At 48.3% G+C, this 18,618-nt stretch overlaps 1 protein-coding gene across 2 annotated transcripts in view; it reads right to left on the bottom strand.

The window, feature by feature from the left end:
• LATS2 (large tumor suppressor kinase 2) overlaps nucleotides 1-2,202 on the bottom strand; it is a 42,571-nt gene extending 40,369 nt beyond the window's left edge. Inside the window, exon 1 of one of the 2 annotated variants that reach the window (XM_032201446.1) lies at nucleotides 2,026-2,202. The gene's annotated coding sequence lies outside the window, so the exon portion shown is untranslated. The remainder of the gene's footprint in view (nucleotides 1-2,025) is intronic. The other variant, XM_032201438.1, reaches the window with a different exon arrangement.
• Between the last annotated feature and the right edge of the window lie 16,416 nt (nucleotides 2,203-18,618).

Below are 18,618 nucleotides of genomic sequence, written 5' to 3'. Positions count from 1 at the left end.
GTTGTTCTTCCTCTTTTCAGCCCCCGTGCCAATCCTCAGGCCTGGGACGTGCGGGAAGAGCTCACGCCCCCCCAGCCTTTCCCCACAAAGGGCTGCTTTCCCACTTACACACATGCTTCACTTAAAGAACTTCGCTGACCTTTAGCCTAGGCTCGAGGCTAATAATGCTAGGTCAAGCCAGCTGGCAGCTTCTTCAGCTTACGTTCACAATACTGCTAACCCAGAAAGCAACGTGGATTGTTTAGACAGCATGAATGAGAACAGCAACAACAGCAACTCCTGGAGCTGACTGTAAGCGCGCTTTATATTTTGCAGAAGTTTTGTGTCTGTTTCTTTAAAAAATGTAAAACTAGATACGCAAGATCAGCCAAGAAAACAGAACGTAAAGTTTTACAGATGATGTACAAAGGAAGACAAGATGCCTGCTTTTAAAAATCTTCCTGCAAATAAAAGGGCTGTATGCTTTAGAAGAAGCAGAGCGTTTAAGTATTTGACTGTACATCTGTGTTTGGCTAACTCCAAATCCTTCTAAAATTCACCTTGCCCACAGCATGAATATATCAGTAGCCTTCTTGTCATCATCAGATATATTTTTCAAATTCATTTTTGAGCTTCAAATCATTCTGACTAGATACTCCTAAGATGCTTTCTATCCAAAATGTTACATATCCTATGCTGATTAGAAGCTCATCCATTACTCTAGAGATAGAATATTCCAAATAAGAGTAGCAGCACTTTAATTACATCACAGTAGAACAATTTTTGAATAACTGGCATCTTTTTTTCCCCCCTCCTTTGAGGAATAGCAATAGCTGCTCTCGCAGCAACCAACCAACCACACTGAATTTATATGCCGAGGTCTGTGCTCCCAGCAGCACCAGGCAGTCTCACCAACAGGCTGCACATGCTGGTGGCTCGGCAGGGCTGGGACACTGGCAAGAAACTGCAGCTCGGATGTGTTTCAAGAGCAAAGCCCCGAAGCCCGAGCTGGTGAGCTGCTCCCGAGCGTGTAACTCTGCAGGCACCGCGGTGAGGAACCAGGGATGCCTGCAGAAGTAAGGAGCAAAGTTTTAAGAAGCTGACACAGCTGCCATTTCCCGCTCAGTTTATTGGTATAGAATTGAGTTTTTCTGGCTCGTGAATTCACGGAAACACACGCTGGCCACTTAGCAGCGAAGGTCTGAGACAGATCCAGGGAAGGGGGCTCAGCAATTTCACCACAATACAAACCTTTACGAGCAAACACATGCTGTAAGCGGCGAGGAGAACCGAAACGAGGACCTTCCCAAAACCATCCCTTCATCACGTAACAAAACCACCCCAAAGTAACCAAAACCACCCCAAAGTAACTCCGTGCAAGCCCCAAGCCCCGTCCCAGCCCAGCGCTGGGGGAAGCGGCTCCCCTTCACCCCCAGCAAACCACCCCACGGCGGGACCTGGGCATTACGCACAACTTGTGCTGTTATTTTTATTTTTTTTTTTCCTTCTTTTTTTTTTTTTTTTTGCGTCACTCGGGCGAGTGCCTGGGGAAGGGCAGGGGCCACCCTCCAGCCCCGGGGAGAGGCCGAAGGGCCGGATTTTGGCAGTGACCTTCAGCAGGCGGTGGGGCCGGGATGGGGGCACAAACCCAGCCTGGACACCCCAAATCCCTTCCTTACAGCCCCAACCCCCTTGTTTTGGTGGGGAGAGCTCCCCAAAAAACAAACCTCCGGGCTGGGACAGAGGCCTCCTGTCACGGGGGGGGGGGGCACAAAATGTCGGGCAGGCGGCGGGGGGAGGCTGAAGGGACGGAGGGGAGGGGGGTGAGGGACACGGCACACACACACACACACCCCAAATATCCCAAATATTTCCTCAGGCTCTTTTCGGAGGGGCTGAGCGGGGCGCTGCCAACTTTCTCCTCAGCAGAAAGCGTCGGGGGAAAGGCGGGGGGGGGGGGGGGGCAGACGAAGCAGCGGTTAAACTAAAAAATAAAAAAAAATACAAATAAAAAATAAAGCCACCCTGTCACCCTTCGCTCCCTACCTCACCTCCTCGGGCTGCCCGGCAGCCGGTCTGTTTTCCCCCCCCCCGCCCCGAGGCTCCGTCACGCAGCGGCTCGGCGGCGGCGGCGAAGGGCGGCGCGTCCCGCAGGGCTCGGGGCGCTCGCCTCCATCTTCCCCCTCGGCCGGCCCGGGCGCCGAGTGCGGGGCGCAGCCGGGACATTGGCGGCATTGTTTGCATTCCTCGCCCCACACGTGACCGCGCCGCCCGCGTCAGCGCACCCCTCCCGCCGCATACCAGCGGGGAGGGGAGGGCAGGGGAGGCGCTTGGCGGCGGGAATGGCCGTTACGGCTCCCTCCGTGTGTGGGGCTGTGTGGGGTTGTGTTTATAAGCACCGGTTGTGTTCTGTCCCCCCCCAAAATCTCGGTTTTGACTCATAAACAGCTCCGCCTATCCCCCCCCTCCCCTTCCAGTCTCCTCACAAACAAGTCGTCGTGTCCCCCCCCCCCTTCACGCTCCGCCATCTTCCCCCCCCTCCCCTAGCCCGCCTCACGATGCTTCCCCCATCTCCTCTGCTCGTCTCCAGCCGCCCCAAAATAAAGCCTGAAAGTGGGCTCGATGGGTGGTGTTATCCCCACTGTGATGGGAGCCCAGCCCGCTGGCGGAGGGGCTTGAGGGTCGCTGAGATGTGAGGGAAATGGCACCGCCTCAGCCCATGGCGGTGGTTGGGAAAGGTGTGAAGACAACGCACCGTGGTGTTTGTCAACACGCTGGATGCCCCAAACTCTTTTAAATCAAAAATTCTGAAGTAAAGATCTATTATTACCATTACCCCGTTCATTCTGAACTAATTCCATGCATACACAAAGCACAGCATGTCTATCAACACCTTCTTCAATATCAACACCTTCAAGACTGTGGGCTCTTAGTTGTGTGGGCTTCAAGGTTTTCCTTCTTCAAGACTGTGGGCTCTTAGTTGCATGTGTGTGTGTGGGGGGAAACATTGCTTATTTTTAATGTATTTATTTTCATCACCAATGAGGAGACAAGAGGGTTATGAGGTGCCAGAGGAGGACGGCCAGGGAATTCACATCTGGATCAAAAATTCAGACCCAAGCTGCAATGGATTTTTGGATGCAGAGCTCATATTTGAGCTCATTACAGATGGAAGTGCCTGGATCCCAGCCTGTTTTTCATGGAAGGCTGAATATTCTGATTTTAGATATCTCTGTGGTCTGTAACAAAGACAATTGTCAACTAGAAACAGCTCACCCCAAAAATATAGCAATGTTGGGATCTGGGAAGAAGGTGAGAAGATTCCTTTGGCCCCCTCAGTGTGACAGGACACTAGCAATAACCAGCGAACACTAACAAAGATTAAGAGCAGTAAGAAAATAACCTCTTCTGTACATATGTATATAGTTAGATCATTAACGTGGAAGAAGACTGCAGTCTTGAAATACAACTTCAAAATTCTTGAAATCCTCTTGCAGAACTGGGAGTAGGAGCTCCATGCCTGCTTCATTGCAAAGGCTCCCTGCTCAGCCTGGGAAGGTTTCTCTGTTGTGTGAAGGGGAAATATTGGTCCTGTGAACACTTAAGATGCATGGTTATCTTTAATTACATGAGCAGTCCCACTGTCTTCAGCAGGAATGAGAGCATGTATGAAGAGAAGTCTGTGCATAACTCTCTTTCTAGTATGGGAGCTATATTTACAGTCTTTTCTGAGCTATGGGGACTATTTTTGTGAGTAATGTTACTTATGGACAGTCCTATCTAAGGACATTTCTTTGGGATTGTTTATCATCCTTTTTTAAAGTTCTTCTTGCAAACTGCCAATAGCTTATAATTGACGCTGGTTTGGAAGGAGAAGGGGGTGAATGTTAAGTGACTGCAAATAGACTGCTATATTTCATGAGAAAAAATGCAGCCTGGTGCACGGAAATTGTTTAGCGTCTCATTTGAGGGCAGCCAGTTACTGTATATAAATTACTGTCGGGATTTCAGTAGTGTCCTTGACTGGAATATATTGCAGGGAGCAGGGGGGGAGGGAGCTTCTGGCTCTGGGGAGCTAAAGAAACCCATTAGACTCAGAGCAGATTCCAGTGTTGGCAGAGTATTGCAGGGTAAAGTGGTTCGTTTTGCAATCTTCAAATACCTGCAAAACTGAAGTAAATTTTAAATGATACGACAGATGCAGCACGGCTTCATTTTCTGAATTACTGCTGTGCTTAACCGATGAAGCATAGCAACGTGATTGCCCAAACCAGAGATTGCTCAATGGCTTGAGACCTTCTCCCAACAAAGTTCAGGCTGGCTTAAAGGAACAGCATCAAGATAAAAAATGCTTACTCTGTGCTAATACGTTCTTTCGTAAGATTTGGTTGTCATCCATATTCTCAAATCTAGGTAAAACAGATCTGTTAATTTATTTTGCTCCATCGGAGCTGTTTGTTTTCCTTTAGCATTCCAATCCACCTGGGAATGAAACTCAGCTGCACTATTTCACCTCCCGGTTCCAGCCAGCTGCACTTTCTGAATTTCATGAATTTGCACAGAACTGCTGGGTTTGAATTCCCACCAGCAGCAGCAGGTACAAGAGAGAGAGGTTACATCTGCTCCCACAAAGTACCCGTGTTTGGCTGGTCCACCACAGATGAGGAGACTCTTTAGAGTATTTCTGCCTTTAGAAACTCAAGCTATTAGAAATCAAGTTCATTGAAAACACTAAAGAAATGGGATTCACTTGGGCTGTAGCACGATACAACTCTGTTAAAACGTGATTTGATCTTTGGTTTTGGAGATGACTCTGTATCAGTCAAATCTTTCCTCCCAGCCTGTGCAAGGTATTGCCGCAGGGAAAGATGCTATGTAAAGAGAACAATACAATTTGTCTGCACCAGCAAATCCGTTTACAGGCTAGACCATGAGATCATAATCTGCCATGTGTAAGGGTTAGAGTGTTATTCATGGCTCCACTTACATGAGTTACTCTGCTGGCTCGGTGATCATTACAGCACCCAGCCCTCACCTGAGCAGCTTTCTGCCCCATTGTGGGGATATGCTGAGAGGCTGCACAGCTCCACAGCTTCATCTTTTCTTCTTCCCCTCACCTGAGACAGCAAGGGAGGCAGGAGCTCTGTGCAGCTCTCTCCCATCCCCTCACCTCTAATGCAGTGAGTCTCCTCATCCCCTCCCTGTTCTCCTGTATCTCCGCTAGCTGGGCCACGGTGTGAGCTTCTAAGCTATTATATTTGGAACCCACGACCAAATTGTGCTGCTAAAAATACTCCTAGCAACCAAATAATTGTGATGTGGGTGGATGAACTTTTCTCTGCACAGTACCGGTAGTCAATAAAACCTTGAACCCATTCAGAAAACAGAAAAGGAAGATAAAGCAGGATCATCAGCCATGACTAGTTCTCTGGCAGTCTGTTTCAAACAGAGGAGCACACACACAGAACGATGAGGAACATGTAAACATGTATGTGTGAGCAGACAGACAAAGAATTTGCTGACAGTGACACCCTTCGCTAGGACAATGTGTCTAGAACAAACCACCATGATACACAGGGAACAATGTGCAGGGAAAGAAGACTGAGGTAAACATCACTGAAATGTATTAAAACGAGAACATCTATTTTGCTTGCAGAGGGGTACTGGGGAATCATTCTTCCCAAATCTCCAATTAGAAACCAGTTAGAAAGAGGTATTCAAAGTCCAACACGGCACAGACAACGCAACCCGTATGTAAATATAATGTATATGCTTACTGATGATGTTAAATGACAACCATGACAGGCAAAATCAGGTTTATTTGTTCAGTAATTAGGAGTGTAAAAAACCCTAAATTCTAACTACAGCTTAGATTTCCTTTTTTATTCTCAGTCAGGACTGTGTCTATGAGATCCATCACAGCATTTCTTTTGGGTGTCAAGGGGGTAGCAAATCTAAGAGCTGGTTCTTTGGAAACACATTTGATTTCAACACAAAATGGGTGAAATAGGACGAATCTTGCTTTGAAACTGACTCAGCTTTGCAGAGGAAACACAAACCCAGGCTCACTTCACTGGGAAGGGCACTGTGGATGCTCAGACCGCCTGTACAGCCCTCACGCAGATTTCTCTGAATTTCCTCTGAATTTCACAAGGACCCGCGTCCCTGCGTACTCTGCCCCCAGACTTGGTATCAATCATTGACTTCGGCCGGAGCCTGGGAGGGCAGCAGGAATGTCGTGGCTCCGTGTGGAATTTCACCAGCACCAGCCAGCTGTGCTCTCCGTTTGCCAATCAATCAGCCAAATTTTCAAGTCCCTGCAGTCGGCCTGGTGACAATTCCTTCCTTCGGATGCAGCCCAGATGGCTGTCGAGCACCGCGGCCAACCACTTCCAAAAACGTTAGGAAATGTTCTCAGGCATCCATAGGCAGTGCCCTTCTGATCCTGGAGAAAATGAGAAGGGGGAAACGCAGGACACATGAAGCCCTGGCATCTGGCGAGGGCATCCAGCAGCCATCAATCTGGCCTGTAATTATCTTTTCATCAAAGGCCTGGCACGGTAGCTGTTAGTTTCTCCCAGCATAACAATACCCCCAGCAGGGCTCTGCCCTTCCTGCCACAGATACCCGAATGATTCACACCCGAGACACAAAGAAGAGGTGTGGGAGGAATGCAGGCCTCGGGCTGGTGCAGAAAGAGGGACTCTGGAACCGGCGAGGACAAAAGCAGCCGTGCAAAGTGGCTGCGTGGGGAGGGAGAGAGCAGGAGAAAAATGAGGGAGCTGGGAGAAACGCCTGCCCTGGGGGAATGAACGAGGAACCTTTCTTCTCCAGTACCTGACCACACTTCAGGACTGTCAGCAAACCGCTTCGCTTCTGCACCTCAGCTTCCCTGCCTGTAAGGGAAGGGGGATGATGAGCACGTCTTGGAAGGGCTAGGGAATCTCTGGATCGGCTACCATTATTTTAAATTGATGCCTCGAAGCCCAGCGGCGTAGTTTAACATTGATTTTAAAGAAAGCTGTGCTCATTTCTCTGATAATTTCATGTACCTAGTTAGAAGCCTGGTATTAATGTCCCATGTAGCACTACCCACCAGAAAATTATACATTTTTTAAAGTTTCTATCTACTACCATTTGCATTAGACTGATCTAATGATTGAATTTGGAAACTGTTGACTGCAAGGGAATTTATATTGCCACCTCTGCAATAAACTGCACTTATTTCAAGTAAATTTATCAAGAAAATGATGTCTTTGATGTTTTTCAGTTGTTAACCTGAAGCCAGTGTTCTGTTGTTTTCTGTTACTGACTTGGAGTACAGGAGGAGAAACCTCCGAATTCCCGTGATAAATTTGGTTTACAGGAAACACGAAATCTGGAAAGCAGAAAAAATGGTGCCTCATTCCCCTGGGAATACAGACCGGAGTTATTCTGTCGGTAAGCAATGACACACACTTTGTTGAACAGCACATACATAGGGGAGATCTGAGAGTTTTTAGGTAGGACCCTGGAGAAGAGACAAAGATGACACGTGAGACAGAGGCTGTGATCTTCACAAATGAAGCCCCTAACAGAAGTGAATAAAACTTTCTTGAAAGCAGGTACTTTCCGTTAGTTACCCGCTTGCAATTAATGCCCAGTCGGTGAAGCTAAACATCACATTCCCCAAAAGCACCGCCAGAAAGGCACCTACGAGATGGCTCACCAGAGAAACCAGCCAGGAGTTTGCCAGCAGAGAGGTTCTCAGCAAAATGTCCTACGGATGCAGCTGTCGCACCACCACACGGCTCAGATCCTCGGGGTTGGTTAGGAACCCACATCCATTTGGCTGCAAGCTGGACTGAGTCACGGGCATTAAACCACGATTACTCCTAACCCTTCCCAGAGCAAAACACCAAGACCTTTTCAGAAAGCCTCACGGTGTTCACGTCTTAGAAGCTGGTAAGATCCTCCTTGTCCTAAGACAAGGCTGAAGGTGTTGCTAGAGAGAATAAAGGTACTCACCAAGGATTTTAACAGTGAGGAATGTCAGTATAGTATCCTTGAAAACTAAAACTAGACAGGTTACCACCACCTCAGCTTACAAACATATAAATGGTTCCCTCCCAGCTAAAGGGTAGGATTGAGTCAGAAGTCAATAGGCTTTAAACAGGCTGTCTTATCAGAAGCAACAGGCTGTCTTATCAGAAGGAAAAGCAACACTGCAGAAAAGGACATCCCCAAAAGAAAGTGCCAGATCAGATATCATTTGAACACATTTTGGGTTCCCAACGTAATGCACGTTTTAGGCTAGATGTGGGGCTTGGAGGAAAGCGTTCCTCTTCTGAGATGCTCTTGGATCAGCCAGAATCTACAGAAGCAGGGAAGTGGAGTTGGAGGATTATCAAAAAAATAGTGACCATGGTAATGAGCTTTGGATCAGATCTTTCAGCAAGACTTGGATCTTTCCCTGTAAGCCTTGTTATTATGACTAAATCAGCTCAAAAAAGCAAAAAAAAAAAAAAAAAAAAAAAAAGACAGAGAATTTCAAATGATTAAATCCTGAAAGAAAACTGGACGTGGAACAGAGTAAAGGAAAGGATGGGATAAAAAAATGGACACGGACATGTGTTGTGAAGTGCTATTAATAAGTATTCAGAGACAATTAAAATAATAGTACAGATGGGCAAGGAAGTACAACCACGGATAAGAGAAAGACACACAGTTCAGAGGAAGAGAGCTAGACAGATTGCAGATTGACATCAGTAACATACAATGGAAAGAGGGTGAGCCAATATAGAAGCAGAAAGTTCAGCTGTAAGAGAGGTTGAACGATGTGCACTCAGATATTCCATGCACGTTGAGTAGGACCACCATGGAAACAGGGATACAGGTCAGCTATAGGCAAAAGTGGTGAGCTTTAAAACAAACAAACAAACAAACAACTATTTTTGTCTCTGTTTTTATGAAGTCTGCTTTTGTATGAAAGCGTGTGGGAAATAGGTGACAGAAGTGACCATAAATTAAGACCATGCTACCACAAGGCAACCTCACACGGGAACAGCTACTAAAGAGCATTGCCGACAAGTGAGGGTCAAGGATCAGTTAATCTTGCTATAAGTGATCACAGCAATTGCTCCTGGAAAATAAATAATAGGAGACCACCTCTTCAGAGCAGAGATTACATCTCTACAGGTAAGGTGGACAGAGAAGTTGATGGGAGAAACACGACTGGTCTATATGAACGTTCACAAGGAGCACAGCAGTTCAAAGGCAAAGCTGGACCCAGAAACTCATCTCTGTGCCCAGCAACTAGATGGTACTGTCAGTAAAAAAACAACAAAAGGATGCCAAGCATGAGGAGTCAGAGGGGATGTCCAGCCTCTCTGTTCCGGGCTGTTGCCTGGACACAAAGCTCTAGGGGAAACCTGTAAGGCTGAGCTCTTTTCCTAGGCAGCCTGTAGAAATTCCGATCCTCCTCGCCTCTTTGACACACGGTAATTTTCCAGGTGTGCTGTAAGCCCAGCGCTGCGTCTCATTTGCCTAAATAAACCGGCTGTTCTTGGAGATTGTGCCCAGTGAGCTGGCCCTGCCTTGGCATACCCGTCACGGCCGTACCGTGCAGCGGGGCGAGGCCTGGCTGCTGGCTGCCAGCATCTCCGGAGCTCACTGTGGGGCTGCAGCACTGCCCTGCTTGAGCTCTGCTCAAAAATAAAAAATAAAATAAATAAAATGCCTTGGCCTGAATCCTGCAGATCGGTTACTATAATCACAACTGGGATGAGTGGGGGTAACAATCTCCATGGCCTTTGCGACAGAAACATAACATTGCATGTTGGCACTTGGTCCTCCACTTCAAAACATAAAGCTTTATGGAAATCAGGCCTGGGATTACGGCCCCTAAAATGTTGTTGTGGGGAAATTCTGAGCGACTTCTGCATAGGAGCCTGAGAAAAATCCCCGACTGACCGTAATGCCTGACTAGAATATCAGCACAGGATAACGTAATGTGAAAGCAGTGCCCAAACCAAAAGACATTTCACTCTAAAAATGCTTCAGAGCCGCGGGCTCCCACTTGCTGACTGTCATTATCACCGCTTGTCTCCTGGTCTTCCACCCAGTCTTTCAACCTACATCTATTTTGAACTCGCTTCCCACACCAGCTGCTGCTTTTAGCTCGCTTCAGGAGTACGCACGGGCTTATCAAAAAGCTCCGCAGCAGTCCTGGGCAGACTTTCCATTTTTTGCTATTTTCTCTCAGTCTGTGCTGTACGTCACCTTTGCATACTGTGTTAAGAGCTCGTAAAACCTGAAGTCCGTGATTAAAGAAAAAAAAAAAAAGGCTTTGAATGGCAGGGGTGGTTTTATTCATCACTAGTCATCGAAACTGCAGGATGGATATGAAGGGATTGGCAAATAATTAAAATGCAGAATTTGGTTAACAATGAGAATCACTGCTTGCCCGACTCTGTAACTTAAATGAGTAGTCCTCTGTGAGGCTTGGGATATCGTAAACACAGGAATCGTGGAGTTATTGTACTGTAAATCACAGTGCATAGTGACACACGTCACAACGGGTTGTTTTAAGTTGTTTTTCGCGACAGCGTGAAAACACCTCAAGTGGCCCTTACTTTGCTGTCACCATGACTACAACTCTCTGCCACAGCCTTTTCTTGCTCCAGGTGCTGTGAATTCAGGTGTTTACAGTCACTCTGCAGGCTCCCTGTGCCCCTTTTAGCCCACCAGTTCAGTCTAATTGCTCTTTCATCTACTTTCCCCTCCCGATACGATCACATTTAACTCCAAGTGCTCTATAACACCTCGCAATGCCAAATCCTTGCAGCAGGGCAGGCTCAGGATGCTGTGAGCTTCTCTGCACGCTGGGTCTGTCTAACTGCCTGCGGTGTACGAAGCAATAGGGGTGTAAAAACCTCAAGTCACTTTTTAAGAAGCCTTGTGCCCGGCTGTATCAGTGCAGCGGGAGATGTTTGGCTGCCCATTGCCCTCCTGCCCAGCACGCCCCGGCATTTCTGCTGTGTCTTTCTAGTGGGGAAATGATTTTGTATCCTGTCCATGACTGCCCGATCTCACATTCCTGGTTTGTTTCATTTTTAATTTCTTCTCTTGAAGTCCCTGTTGCTATTACATATTCATTTTGCCTCAAATGTCTTTTTTTCCCAGTATAAAAGTATCAGTTCTCTCTAAATCTGCTCTTGGTACTCAAGTCATTTTCACTTCTTTCATTTCATTGCGTATAACCAGCCTCTCATTAAAGATCTGATCTGAAGCTTGTCGTTTCTGCCTTGGTATCTTTGTCATCTTGCAGTGGCCCTTGCTTTCTGATCACCATGGCTACGATCATTCCCTGTGCTCCGGCCATTCCTCGCTGCAGCTGCTGTGATCCGCACGTCGCTGCGCCGCAGGCTCCCTTGGAGTCTCCGTAGCCCAACCAAGAGGGGGGCAATCGGCACCCTTCTCCCCCACACTTCCAGGACACCATCTCCCTCCTTAATCCTTTCATTGGCTTCCTGCCTCCTCGCTCACAGGGAGCTCTCTCCTCTTGAGTTTTCTTCTCCTGTTCCCCTCCAGTGCCCACTTCCCACCCCACCTCTCGGCTCCTCTCAGCTGCCCTTCGGCAGCCTGCATTTATTTTGGTCACTGTGTGTGGATACAGGGACGTAACAGCAGCTTCACCGGGAGGAGAACTCACACACAGGTTGATTCCCTGACTCCTTGAGATCATCTTTGAGGTCCTCAGCAGGCTGGAAAAGACACCCCAGTGTTTCCGAGTGGCGTCCCGTCCTTCAGCCCCCGGCCCCTCTCCCTCCTCAGCTCCGTCCTCCAGCCTCCTGCCCTGCTGATTCTTGGTCCCTGCAGGATCTATTTTTTCTCCCAAGACAACTGCTTCATGGTTTTTCTTGACCATGTTTGACTCCGAATTCTTTGGGGATGAGATTAGTTCACCTTTATAGTGCCGTGTAAGTGCTTATCCCATCATAATTATAGGAGCCAGCGGCTCAGACGTGCCGTGCTGTGCTCAGGGAGGAAGCAGACAGATTTCCGTGCGTCATGCAGAAGAAAGCGACAGGCTGTGTTTGCTCGTTAATTAAAACATCTTGGTGACTTTAGCCTGAGCAATATCAAACTGCTGTGGATAGCCTACATGGGCCTCGGTTAAGATTTCAGACAAGATCTCCTGCCAGAGCTGACGAGATGCCTCGGTAACAGTGATGGTCAGGGTGAAGCGCAGGAACAGAAAGCATGGCCCTGTCTGTCCCCTCACCTTCTGGGGCCTTAAATGTTTCCAGAAAGCTCTTTGTGTCCTAAAGTTTGAAATACCCCTCTCATTTTTTCTGTATTTCTTGCCCCGACAGGTTCAAAGGCCCTTGGGCCTCCTTCCACTGAATTAAACACAGCATTGGCTGGGTAATGGTCACTTCTGTCCTGAGCCAAGGAAGGTCCCAAGGGCCATGGTGTGTTAATCCCGGGTAGCACCCGGCCTTCTTTTTGGCTGCTTTTGTTTGTTTGTTTGTTTGTTTTCATAATTAAGCAAAGTGTGGGTCAGCCTTGGCCCACACTGTTACACCCAGACTCACCAGAACCAGAGTCAGTGAGCGAATATGAAGGAAATTTAGTGAGGCTGTACAGCAGTTCAGTAATTTACCATGAAGATAAAGGGGATCTGCACTGATATTAGGTTTCTGGTCACCGCCTGCCCGGTCAGAGCTGGAAGGGGCTGTCCAGAGAGGCTGTAGGGTCTCCATCCATGGAGATATTCAAAACCTGACTGGGCCTGGTCCTGGAGCACCTGCTCGAGCTGACCCTGCTTGAGCAGGGATTAGAAGAAGCTGATCTCAAGAGGTCCTTCCCCCCTCAGATAGTCCGTGGCTCTAGGAGCCGTGCTTTGCAGCACCTCCATCCAGCAGAGAATTCCCACGTGGGCAGCAGAGGCCTTTGTCTGAAGTCGAAGCAGGGTGGGGGCAGGAGGAACCCCATTCATCCCGGCATGAAAGTTCAGCCAGGGAATTGTTCCTCCCCTAACCTTATCCTCTCCTATTCACGTTTTTGGTGACTAACCCTCGGGAACCCAGAGCTCAGCGGGATGAACTTATTCCCGGGCCAGGCGTTATGAAAGCGCCCTCTGAGGCAGTTTCCTCTCCCGCTGCCACGCCATTGAAGGCAGCCCTGACCTTCAGGGACCACCCTCCTCAGGAATGGAGGCTTATTCAGCCTGCATCCTGTCTGCCAGCCACACGCCCCTCCTGAGCAGCCGGTGAGGGGCCTGACCGTGTGCCTCGGCCTGTTCCCACTCCCGGAGCGCCGGTGTGTGAGGGGGAGATGCAGCTGAAGCTAGATCCATCCCACAAAACCTGCCAGAGGTGTCAGCAGCTTGGCTGGCCTCAGAAGGAAAACACACCCTTTGGGGATTGGCTTGCATATCGGGCCGAATGCTGCGTGTAGGAAGCGGGGATCTGGCTGCCACTAATCCTTATTCCAGATAAGCCCTTTGAAGTGCGTGTACGCTGCAGGCAGGGCCAGCCTGGCAGCTCTGCCAAGTCGGTGAAACGTTTTGACAGCGACTGCTTTCCTTTTCCCCCAAACAACAACTGGCTCTTGTTCTGCCTATTTTAATCCTGAAAAAAAAAAAAAAAACAACAAACCACCCCAACCCTCGTCGCGTTTCCGTCCTGCTCTCCGTTACCATGGGCGAACACCATTGCCGCCACAATTTCCCTCGTGCATGAATAAAGGGGAAATCTCCCTTTTGGGCAAAATGAAATGGAAATCTCCCTTTTCTCCATGCCCAGCCCCACCGGGCTGAGCACAGCGCCTGTCCCGGGTTTCGTACTGGTCCCAGCAAGAGGCTGGTGAAAGAGGGCAGGCTGCAGACCCCAGAACAGCCTGTGCTTGCCGTTCCTCATGCCAGGGGAGAGTCAGTGCAGTCCTTCCCCGCAGAGCATCACAGGAATGTCAGGCTGGGAAGGATCTAGTGGAGGCTGTCCCTCTTCACCCTGGCAGATTTTTGTCTGGTCTTAAAAACTCCAGCTCTGGAGATTCCTTGCATTTCTCCTCGGCAGCTCGGCCGAGTGTTTCACATTGTATTTGAGGGTTCTCCGTGCACAGATATCTAGGGGGGTTCTTTTTCTGCCCAGAAAAAAAAATAAAAATAAATGCCTGCACAGATTTCTGAGGATTGTCTGTGCTGTAGCTGGAATAGGAAGGCCACGCATTTGGGAAAATTGGACGTCTCCCCAGGATCTGTGCTGACCTATTGTCCAACATGTGCGCAGGAAACCCGACCAGGAAGCACTGCTCTGACTCTACGCGATGCAGTTGCTCGGTGAAAACACGGCAAATTCACGGCGTCCCCACAGCATATCTGAGTACAGAATCCAAGGGAAAGCACTGGGTTTACTGCGTGGACACTGCAGAGCCTGACAGGAGCAGGCAATATATACCAAAACTGCGATCCTAAAGACATGCAACACCAGTTTTGTGGTGCCCAGGGTCTTACGGGCTGACATTACTGCAGTTTTGTGCCCTGCTTCGGGTCCCAGTCATCCGTTGCAGCCCTGTGGGGCCTCAACCTTTGCTTTCTTCCCCAATTATTTTTCCTCCCCATATCAGACTCACTCACCTTAGGCACCGTGATGTGCTGGTCCCAGTGCTTCTGCCCCACTGGTGTGGGGGGACAGAGCTCTGGGGTGAGCAGAGGAGGAAAACCAGAAGGCACCAGGTGAGATGGGCAGAAGAACAAGTGATTTGGGGGGCAGTACTTCCCTCCTTGTCTTTCAGCATCCCTCACGGCTACGCTTTTATACCAAGGCACGGCTCTTTGCATGACCTCAGGGCGACCTAGAAAAAGGGGAATTCCACACGAAATAATGTTTTGCTTTTCGCTTGGGCTGCTTTTAGCTCAGCCAACAAGCAGTTGTGCTGGTCTGACCCAAGCTGCCATTTGGCTGCCTCTCAGCAGAAGCGAGGAGCTGGGACAAAAGTGTTGTAGATGGGTGCTGCGATGAAGGCCTCACTGTGTGAAACCACAGCCCGAAAGCAGCGGTCTCTTCACGCCCAAATTAACCATATTCACTCATTAAATTTCTCAGCGCAGCCTTCCACTGAAGGGAAGGGTGGCATTTTTTCTTGAAAAATCACATTGTTTTGTTAGCAAATAAACTAAGGTTTGACACAACATCCGCCATGTCTGCCAGATCGGGAGGGTTTTCTTTCTTTTCTCTGGCTCTTTTCCTCCTTTTTTTATTTTATTTTATTTTTCTTCTACTGTTATTCTCTTAACTTAGGCTAGACCATCCTTTAGCAGCAAGTCAGTGACTTGCTTTGGGCAAAACAATTTGTACACTAGATTTATTGTCTTCCTGCTTGGATGTCCGTCTTGTAATGTCTTCTGCATACAAGCCCATCCAAGTTTCTTTCTCTCTTTTTTCCTCTTTACTTTGGGCTTAGTGTTTTGAAGGAAGTTGATCAAACTGAGCATTCTTGTGAACTTAAGCTCGGTTGCCAAGAATGTAAGTGATTCATCCCCCTGCAAGGAAAAGTGCTGGCAATAAAACATCCCCCAGTCCCCTTTTTTTACATGCAAAATACTGTTAGTACTCCAAACAAGCAAATCTTGTTACTCAGAACAAAGTGTTACGCTATTAATTGCATGACAACTAGAATTCTTAAAATACTTTCAACCTCTATTCTTAGAAGAAGGAAATATTACCAGCAGAGGCCTTGAAGCTGATGAGATGTCAATTATGAGCGCTAGTACGCACAATGAAAAGGTGCCTTGCCTCACATCCTTCATATTGTTACCTTATCCTCAGCAGTTTTTCCTTTAGGCTTTGTGTCACAGATATTTTAAGAACCCTTCAGGGAAACGTGAAATAATTTCAGGTGGAAAAACCGTGCTATTTGCTTTAATGAGGACAGCACGGGAGCTGAACGGTCTGTTCGGCGAGGGCGGTTTTCCGTTCCAGCTTGTCCCCAGGTGTCCCCTGGTGTGGCAGGACTGGTCTGCGCCTTGGGGCCACTTTGCAGGCTCCCAGGGGAGATCCCTCAGATGGGTTGTCTGTTGTTTGACAGTAAATAAAGGTGGCTTTGCATTAAACGTGTTTGTTTGTTTGCTATATACCCAGGAAAGCAGGGTTTATCTTGTCTGGGAGTCTTCCTTTAAAAGCTATGGCATTTTTAAAAAGGGTAGAAAGGAGGACCTGGGGAACTACAGACCGGTGAGCCTCACCTCTGTGCCTGGGAAGATCATAGAACAAATCCTGGAAGCAATGTCGAGGCACATGCAGGACAAGGAGGTGATCTGGGACAGCCAGCATGGCTTCACCAAGGGCAAATCGTGCCTGACCAACCTGGTGGCCTTCTACAATGGAGTGACTGCATCAGTTGGCTAGGGAAGACCAACCAATGTCATCTACCTGGACTTCTCTAAGGCCTTTGACATGGTCCCACATGATATCCTGATCTCTAAATTGGAAAGATATGGATTTGAAGGGTAGGTGGTATCCACCCTCTGGTGGATAAGGAATTGGCTGGATGGCTGCACCCAGAGAGTGGTGGTCAGGGGCTCTCTGTCCAGGTGGAGACTGGTCACAAGTGGTGTTCCTCAGGGGTCTGTCTTGGGACTGGCACTGTTTAAACCTTTGTCTATGGCATAGACACTGGGATTGAGTGCACCCTCAGCAAGTCTGCAGATGACACCAAGCTGAGTGGTGCAGTTGATACCAAAGAAGGAAGGGATGCCATCCAGGGGGACCTGGGCAAGCTTGAGAGTTGGGCCCACGTGAACCTAATGAGGTTCAACAAGTCCAAGTGCAAGGTGCTGCACCTGGGTCAGGGCAATCCTGAACACGAGTAAGACTGGGAGAACTCACTGAGAGCAGCCCTGCAGAGAAGGACCTGGGGGTTCTGGTGGACAAAAGGCCCAACATGAGCCAGCAGTGCGTGCCTGCAGCCCAGAAGGCCAACTTCATCCTGGGCTGCACCAACAGAGGGGTGGGCAGCAGGTGGAGGGAGGGGATTGAGCCCCTCTGCTCTGCCCTGGTGAGGCCCCACCTGGAGTGCTGTGTCCAGGGCTGGGGCCCCAGCACCAGAAGGACATGGGGCTGTTGGAGCAAGTCGAAAATCTTTACTGTAAGGGTGCTGAGGCCCTGGCACAGGCTGCCCAGAGGAGCTGTGGATGCCCCATCCCTGGAGGTGTTCAAGGCCAGGCTGGATGGGGCCTTGGCTAACCTGGTGTGGTGGGAGGTGTCCCTGCCCATGGCAGGGGCGTTGGAGTTTGATGATCTTTAAGGTCCCTTCCAACACGAGCCTTTCTATGATTCTGCGATTAAGATGTTGCATTGCTGTTTGGCATAGCTTTGTCTTTGTTCTTGGCTGGGCTGGAAAACAGCATACACAAAAGAATAATTTCCCACATCTCAGCAGTATCTCTGTGCTCAGTCAGTGACACATAGGTAGGACCAACAACATTGCCACCTGACATCTTCCAAACCTACCAAGGGCCAGCTGCTCTTCAAGCACCTTTAACCATCCATTATCTTGGCCAGCAAGTCAACCACAGCCCTGGTCCTGATGACTGGGATTGCGGGATTGCAGTCCCAGCAGGAAACGGGAAACTTGTTCAAGCAGCCTGAAGAAAATGGGTCCAGCATCCAGTGTGTGTAGAGATAAAGGAGCTGTACAACTCACAGCCCGAGGAGAGCAGGTGGATGAACTTCAGCACCCCGGAAGCAAGTGCACAGCCCTTTCTTGGTGGCCTTCCGTCACTGACCCCCACCAAGAATCATCAGCTCAAGAAAAGGTGCTCAAAGAAAGTGAAATGAAAAAGTGTTCATCCAAGTCAAGGCATTCCTGGTGCAAGAAGGAGCAACAACTTCTCCATGAGTGGCCAGGGAGTTCATCTGCCATGTAAACAGAAAATTGTGACAAATATGTGACATATTCATTTGCCAAATCATTTGCATCCACTGGCCGTAGTTCAAAGAATTGCAAGCTATATTAACACAAACGCACAAATCTCCCCACTTCATTTGCAGCCCAGGATGGATTAACACTCATGAATTTCTCATTCCGACAACTCCTCATGGGTTCTAATCAGAAACCAATTAATAACATCTACAGACTATCATTTCAGCTTTGGTCTTGGCTAAAATCCTTTCAGAGTCTCCTTCCTGTTACTGCCTGAGGCGTTTGGTCAGAGCTCCATGCTGCTCTGGGTGAAGACAGACCCGTAATCAGCAACAGAGTTGCTGCACTTTAACAGCATTTTAACATCTGGCCTGTACACCAGAATTTGAACATAAAAGTTTAGCAATAACTGTGCCCTGTGTTCTTAATATTTCACTTTTATGTACTCAAAACATTGTGCTTACCTAATTGATCTCAAACAGTCAGTAAATCTAGCTGTACCTCAAGTAATAGGACTTTTGCAATTCTTGTATTTGAAAGTTTCACCTCCTTTCATACACGGTACCTCTTTTTCTATTGTTTCATTCCGCTACCTCCTTTTTAAAGGTAGCATTAAGTGATAACAATCTTTAAAAAAATCTGAACACTGCATTAAATTGGTGTATCAGCTGGCAATTATTACGCCCTTGCATTCCTCCAGCCCAAACAAAACACCAGAGCGTATTTTATCTT

The sequence above is a fragment of the Aythya fuligula genome, chromosome 1, assembly GCF_009819795.1.
Source record: "Aythya fuligula isolate bAytFul2 chromosome 1, bAytFul2.pri, whole genome shotgun sequence".
In the NCBI taxonomy this organism is placed as follows: Eukaryota; Metazoa; Chordata; class Aves; order Anseriformes; family Anatidae; genus Aythya; species Aythya fuligula.
This window is presented reverse-complemented; position numbering and strand designations above follow the sequence as displayed.